Source organism: Patiria miniata, unplaced genomic scaffold, assembly GCF_015706575.1.
Source record: "Patiria miniata isolate m_02_andy unplaced genomic scaffold, ASM1570657v1 HiC_scaffold_8, whole genome shotgun sequence".
Classification (NCBI taxonomy): Eukaryota; Metazoa; Echinodermata; class Asteroidea; order Valvatida; family Asterinidae; genus Patiria; species Patiria miniata.
Genome location: NW_024037075.1, coordinates 9223131 through 9231585, shown reverse-complemented (window position 1 = coordinate 9231585; position 8455 = coordinate 9223131).

Genomic DNA, 8455 nt, shown 5'->3' with positions numbered 1-8455 from the left:
CACATAGGTTATTTTGACATGGTTGTGATGGAAAGGGGGAGGTGCTGAACAGAAGGTGGTTTAATATTGTGTATTCGTAAAAATCTGATCTTCAGAAAACGTTACCATTTTTGAGGAATTTTTTTTTGGAAATGTTTTACAGATTTTTTTCCATAAAATATTTGGACACAGCGTCGGCTCAACATTTTTTGGAGGCGGGAGGGCAGGGGTCCCATGAATCTAAATTATGGGATATGTTTCCATGGTTTTCCGCCTATTTCAATTACCACCCTAAAAAGTTCAATTATTATATGTTGGGAAATAAAATTATACCTTTCACATCAAGAATCACTATCCATAAACAAAACATATTTAAATCTAAATTAGTGGGGAAACTGATATGCTTAATGCGTGTTAATGAAGTTGAAGTTTGGCCAAAGTAAAAATACTAATCTTCAATCTTAATTTGTTTTAAAAAAAAAAAGGGAAGAAAAATACATGCTTCCATGGGGTCCCCTATAGGGGACATTAGGCAACGGTGAACGTATTGGGTTGAGATGTCGCCTGGAAAGAAAATCCCACTAAACCATTACAAACCATTACCATTGACTCTAAAACATGAATCTAGACACGTACACCTCGGCTGATAAGTTTGGACGATATTCTGCATAGTATAGAGAACAATTATTTTTGCTAATGGCGGATGCTAATTTGAATATCATGCACACATTATTTACATAATCATTGTATGAATGGCTTCAACGAATTCGTTGACCCTGAAAACATGGGTTTAAATACCTCGTTTTAGACAATTTGGACAAAGTCTTACATAATTATATCTCCATATAAATTATGAAAAAAGTAAGACTGCTGCAAACTGCTTACTGACTGGGTGGACCTGAAATATATAAATCTAAAAATTAATGTGGCCTGACGTTGCGAACTTAGCAAGTTCTTCTTCAGAGGCTAAAACAGCAATATAAATTAAATAATATAAATTAGTTAAATTTCCGATAATGTCGAATGCTTATTTGCATATTATGCATAAAATACACACATTATCATTGTAAAATGGCTTTAATGAAACCGTTGACCCTAAAAACATGAGTTTAGACACCTCGTTGGATATGATTGGACAAATTCCTGCGGAGAATATATATAGATGTTATACCTATTTTTTTTAAATTTGCATAATGTGCATAAAATATATACAAAATTGTTGAAATTCGTTGACCCCTAATTGTAAGAACATGGGTTGGAACACCTCGATTGATACAATTGGACAAATTCCTGCGGACATATAGATTAAAGTTACATTTTTGATAATAGCGGATGCTAATTTGCAAATTATGCATAAAATACATAAATTAGTCATTGAAAATGGCTTTAATGAATTTGTTTTACCCCAAACATGGTCCCGCGATTGATAAGCTTGGACGAAATCCTGGACGAAATCCTGTAAAGATATATAGAAAACGTACGTGTATGTTTTTCCTTATGGCGGAAGCTAATTTGCATATCAATTGTTTAAAAAAAAACTGCTCGAGGTTGCCAAGGTGGCACCCGTCGAAATATTGATCTACAAGGTCCAAAATGACAAAACAAGAATATTTTGTGCGGACCCTAATTCACGGTCCGCCTTCAAATTGGGGTTAAGGGCCCCGGGGGAAATGAATTTTAGATGCTCTGTGGCGCGATCTGAGGCAATAATTATTTCTGAACACTTTAAACCAATTTTGGTGAAAAGATGGTGATGTACGTAGTGGCTGCCTTTTGTTATAACGTCAATACAAAAAAAATGTTTAATGGTGTTCGGGGTTTTTTTGGGGGGGGGCATGGCCCCGGTCCCCCCCCCCCCTCCACCCTCTTGGATCCGCCCTTGGGCCTTCGGCACACCGTACGCGATTGTTTTTCCTACCACACGCTCGCTAGTATAGAATTATGCTGGAGGGCCCTATTATACAAATATTGAATGCTTCGAGTGGTGTAGTAAAACTAGCCTCCCGAGGTGATCCATGGACCATTCTATTTTCCCGAGGCGAAGCCGAGGGAAAATAGAATGGGCCATGGATCACCGAGGGAGGCTAGTTTTACTTCACCACGAGATAAAGCATTCAATATTTGTTTTATAACACTTCACTCACAGATTCTGCTTGATTTTAATATTTTAAATTATTTAAATCTGAACACAGTTGAAAGAAACTTCAATTTCAATACAAAATTGGTGGAAAATGTATTTCTCTCTTAAAATCTACCCCTTCACGAAATGTTTGAACCCAAGTCTGCGGCGCGTTCTCTTTCGAATAATACGCGCTACGCACAACGCGCAACGCGCACACCAGCATGCATTTGCACACAAATACCGCGCCGTGGAAATAGTACTTTGGTTGCTAATGGTATAGTACTTTGGTTGCTATGCGCATAGTACTTTTGGCCGTGCACAGAAAGATAGCAAAATTAGAAAGTAACATGTGACTCGCTCTCGGCCAATCAAGACACAGAATCTGTGGGTGAGGTGTTATAAAAAAAAAAAATATTATATGCAATAGTATAATGTTTAAAGGGAATATACATCATTTGCTTTTGCTGTAATTTTCAGAAATGGATGGAATTGGGGGGTTGGTATACAAATAACGACTGTTTGTGAGTGCGATGGTAAGAATAATTTCATGAGGTGACAGATTGAATGTTCTATTCCACGAGGCGAAGCCGAGTGGAATAGAACATTCAATCTGTCACCGAATGAAATTATTCTTTCCATCGCACGAACGTAAAACATTCGTTATTTGTTTTATACAACACCTGAACAAATTCTCGTCATTTGATTGGTAAATTATAAACTACAATTTATTTTGATTTCAAAGATGTTGAACTACCCCTTCACGAAAATGTTTGAACCCAACGCTGTAGCGCTGGCTCTTTGGAACAATACGCGCTACGCTGAACGCGCACACCAGCATGCATTTTGCACGCAAATACCGCGTCATGGAACAAGCGCAAAGTGAAACGGTATAACGCATGGGTATAACGCATGGTCGCACCGTGCATTATACCGAATAATAATATGTCACGTGATCTACAATTCACCAATCAGATGACGGGGATTTATTCAGGTGTTGTATAAAAATATATAGCAAATATAGTTACACTGACTTTTTTGAGGTTTTGGGTTCGAAAATGCTATAAAAACCAAGAAAAACAATCATTTTCCTGTAGTCTGGTTCCCTGACTCCATTTAAGAAGAAACAGAGCAGTTTACATATATTGGGGAATTGTAAGGTCAGGGAACCAGTCTAGCTGGCTTGTACCCGTTCATAGGTGTGTAATCGATTGCAAACAAGTGCGATGGTCAACTGGGGCCAGTATTTGGAAAAAAGCCAGTTTTTTCCAACGCTGATCGGCCGATCAGCGTTGGAAATTGATACAAAAATACCACTTTTCTTGAAAATGACAGTATACCAGGTGCATATGATTTTACAGGATGCTTTACACTGTCATTCATGAACAGTCCAGCAAGGTATTTCAAAATGATTTGGTTGTTTTATTTTTTGATGTTTGCAAATGTTGTATTTTCCCTTTAAAACTACCATATGGCCAGGTATGTAGAGAGACCAACTTTTTATCGCGAGAGGGGCACTGTTGCTTTTAATGGCCAGCTCAGTGACCATTTTATTCGGGTGAGGAGAAGCGCCAGTTTTCACTGTTTTACTGTTGCGAGCTAGCTGGCCACAAATAGCATTTTGCTTTGGAGGGGCAGTTTTCCATCTCGAGAAGTTATCGCGACAGCATTTTTGTTTTTGATGGCCAATTCAACATCTCGAGAGGGGCACAATTCTATTATTGCGAGAGGGGTATTTGTGCTTTCGAGGGGTAGTTTTCCATCTCGAGATCGAGGTGCACAATCTCGTTAATGCGAGAGGGGCACTTTTTGAGTGGCAGTTTTCCATTACAAGAGGGGAAACCAATTTATGTAATAGTAGCACGATCATACGTGTGCGTTTGATGGGCAGTTTGTTTTCATCTCGATGGGCACATAATGGCGAGAGGGGCACCAGTGTTGGTCAGGGACAATCTGGGAGGGGGTGCCCCCCCCCCGGTTCCGGCGCCGCCCTTTGAACTGATACAAACCCTGTCGGCTTTGATGAGTGTTGATTTGACTGCACACATTGCGAATTGACGGTAGGACCCTATATAATAATTCAACTGAGTAGAATGATTAAAATGCAGTTTTGAAACCTAACCTCATAAATTGAATGATAAAAAAAACAAATCACGTGTGAAAAATATTGAATGCAGTAGCCTAATGCCTAAACCGAAGCCTGGTTTGATCTGCATTCGAAAATCTGAAATATGAAAGTGTTATAATGTAGGCTAATGAAAATGAACACAATTTCGTTAAATTTATGCGCCTATCAAATGTTTCCCCTCTCCCCCCCCCCCCCCCCCCCCCCCCCCCCCCACCGCGCAGCTCCAGGTCCGATGTTGGGATTTGGTCACGTTTTTCATGCCGCAGGGTGGGGATTTTGGTCACACAAATTACATTGTTACCATTGGCGTGCTACATGGAAAATGCATTTACTAGTGCGCCCCACGTATGTAAGTCAGGGCATGGTCGGGGATTGTCACTTAAATTTTGCCCGAGGGGTGGGGATTTTGTCACTTCAAAAGTGACAATCCCCACGGCTTGGGTGGGGCAGCTCGGGGGAGGGGTGGGGGAAGCAATTGATAGGCGCATTATCATTTAGCCGGAAAAAAAAATTTGATAAGCTCCGCCCTTTTAGGCCTATTTGTTGATTTGCAAAAGCACCCCCCATGAGCCCAACCTCGTCTTCGGTGCTTTCTTTATTTCCAACCTCGTTTCCAATAGTAAGGTATTGGTTGGCGCGTACTACTCGACACCATGGGGACGAGGTTGCCCCTGAGCCCGCCCTATAAATGAGATATGTGCTATATGGTAGCGTACCACCAGTTTAATACATCCCACGTACAATACATGTATGCGCATGCGCGTCTGTAGATCTGGAATTACAAGCTTGTGGTGAGAATTGAACTACATGTACATGTATGCACAAAGATCCTTGCAGCGAGCAAAGTCCGACACGGCTATCTCAACCAGTTCAAGTTATTTAGTTTGCGGATTAACACAACTATGGTGGACTGGCAAGGTAGGGTTGTAAAATATACATTTTATTAATTAAATCGGTTCGAAGGTTTGAATAAGTTGTTTCCGTAAAAGCCACTGGTCAAATTGTGAATCTAAGTCCCATCATCGAGCGTTTCTTATTCCTCCATGGTTTTAGTGATTAATAATGCATTCCTTCATGTTTTTTAACAACACCACATGTACTTAAAGGGAATATACAACATTTGCAAACATCGAAAAATAAAACTACCAAGTTTTTGCGAAATACCTTCATAGGATGTTGGTAAATGACAGTCTAAAGCATCCTGTAAAATTATGGCACCTGGTATACTGTCATTTTCAAGAAAAGTGGTATTTTTGTATCAATTTCCAACGCTGATCGGCCGATCAGCGTTGGAAACAACTGGCTTTTTTTCAAATACTGGCCCCAATTGATCATTGCACTTGTTTGCAATCGATTACAAACCTATGAACGGGTACGAGCCAGCTAGACTGGTTCCCTTACCTTACAATTCCCCAATGTATATAAACTGCTCTGTTTCTTCTTATATGGAGTCAGGGAACCAGACTACAGGAAAATGATCGTTTTCTTGGTTTTTATAGCATTTTCGAACCCAAAACCTCCAAAAAGTCAGTGTAACTATATTTGCTTTATATTTCCAACCCCCCAATTCCATCCATTTCTGAAAATTACAGCAAAAGCAAATGATGTATATTCCCTTTAAATTCAGTAATAAACCTACGTTTGTTGGTTTACAGTACGTGTTTATGATTATTTTATCGGATACACCATTATGCAACGAAAGGAGGTGTATTCAAAATTTTAGGAATGATTTGGATTATTTAAAGAGTTTGAAGAGTTTAAATTCCAAAACGCAATTTATACATTTAAAAACGTTAACAATTGGCACAATTAATGAGTTATGAAACATTAAACAATATAAAGGCTGTTTCTAAACTTACATTTTCGCTTTATTGTATTCTCAAATGTTGTTAAACTTTGTATGCCGTCGAAACTGACTTTGGTTTGGACACAGCCAGGAGAGAGCGGGATTTCAACACTGAACAGAATTTCGCGTTTTGGGAAATAATGTTTATCAGCATTTATTCAAGCGAAACAAACATGAAAACATTCCAAGTTGCATCCCCAGCCATGCTTTTCAACTAATTCTTGATGTTCAAGCAACTCTCTTAAAGAAAGCTTGTATATGCTGGCATTTATATGTATAATTAGTTCATGACGAAAACAGCCCTCTTAAGAAAGTTGCTTGTTTCACGCACCATTTTGGACCTGTGGGTGCTCCTTAAGTAAACAAACTCTGATCCCCAGTCTACTGTCCCACATAAATCACCTGTACACTGCTTTCTGGAACGGCAAGTTTGGGGTCGAGAGTCGGCCACAGTGAAAAGATCGTTCTCGGCCATTTATTCACCGATTTTCACAGTTCAAAATATAAAATAAGTCAACATTTAAGGTACATCATTATGATAATACTTTTGTCGGCAGACAGATTGATTTCAGCAACGAAGTATTATGCTTGAAATCTCTCAGGAAGAGTGACCTTCACTCCTTTATGGAACCAATTATAGGATAAGTGCTTATAAATATCTTAATCCCCCAGGGCAGGCTCCCCAAAATGGTGTGTAGTACGTTTTAGCGAATATTGTTAAATTGATTTGCTTCACGTTTTGGGTTCGGAGATGCTGGGAAATCCAAGAAAACCAACCGTGTTTTTGAAGTCTGGTTCCCTGACCCCACTTAAGATGAAACGGAGCAATTTATAGACTTTGGAGGATTGCAAGGTCAGAGAATCCGTCTAGAAGGCTTGTACCCCTTCACAGGTGTGTATATCAATTGCAAAGAAAATGCGGAATGACTAAATATGAAAAATTAGGGGCACTTTTTAAAAACAGTCAGTTTTCTCCAACGCTGGTCGGCCGACCAGCGTTGGAAAAATACAAGTTTTCTTGAAAATGTCAGAACACCAGGAGCCACGATTTTACAGGATGCGTTCGACTGTCATTCCCTAACAATTCCAGTAAGATATTTCGTGATAATTTGATCATTTCGTTTTTTGATGTTTGCAAATGTTGTATCTGGACTGTTCACGTCATGTTGCATTTGAAGGCTCAGTTCTGAATGTTTTGCCACACATAATACAATTGCAGGAGTAAATATACAAAAAAAATACATGACTATTATGTGCGAGCGGATTTACTCGATTTATTTCTCATTCAAAAATTACTTCTCATTCAAAAATTCCATCATTGACATTCCCGTGATCCTTTCCAAATTCTCGCGAGGGCTGAATTGGGAGAATTTCAATACACTTCGAATATGTAAACATCAGTTCTAATGTTTTTACATCAAAAAGGAAAATGCTTTATAATGTAACCAGTGAACTCACGCAATGCTATAAATATACATCATACATGAGGTTTGATTACGGCTGCCTTTGGATTATAAGTTTGGTCTGCAAACCATAGAAATACCTTAACTTTATCCTGAACGTCGTTGGGCTCCATTGTTAATTCCTGTTTCGAATTCATAATTATTCTGCCCAGTATAATTCGCGAATGTAGCATTCTTCCTTGTTTGGGAAAAATAATTCTTCTCGTGGAGACAGCCGGCCGGGCATTGAATTGAAAAAAGCAAATGTGTTTTATATCATTCATTTAAATGCTTCGGTCTTACAACTCGTGAGCTGAGACGTTGAAGTCAAGTAGGTTTCCAAATTCTTTGACTTATTTATTCGTTAAAAAAGGAAAACTAGCATAACATAACTATGTGTCGATGAATGGAAATCGGGCAGATCATGACTAAATTTGCGAACTTGAAAAGATTTTGCGTTTCAGGTATCTGCAAGGGTGCTCTGCGTCAGCCATAATGAATGCAGGAGGCCTAAAGGGGTTTTCCTATGCTTCATCCTTGACGCACGAACTAAATTTATGACCGAGCGAACCCTGAAAAGAAATAGTAAAAAGAGAATTTGCTTTTTTATTTAACCAGCTTCCGCTGGATTACCCAAGAGAAACATAGTTTCTGTCGAGGGGCTCTCCAACTGATTAAATAGGACACACTAAAAACAATGTCAATAAACTTTGTAAAACTTTAAAGAAATATAACAATAAAACAAGTCCTTAATGAATGAAACTATGAATAAAACAAAACACTGCATTGTGTCTTAAATTGTTCTGTATACAGTAAATGAGTAAACATAAAAAAAGGATTGTTATAGTACCGGTATAAAATGGGCTACTTAAGGATAAATAAACAATAATAATAAATAATAATAAAAAAAAAACAAATAAACAAACACCCCAAGACCCCAA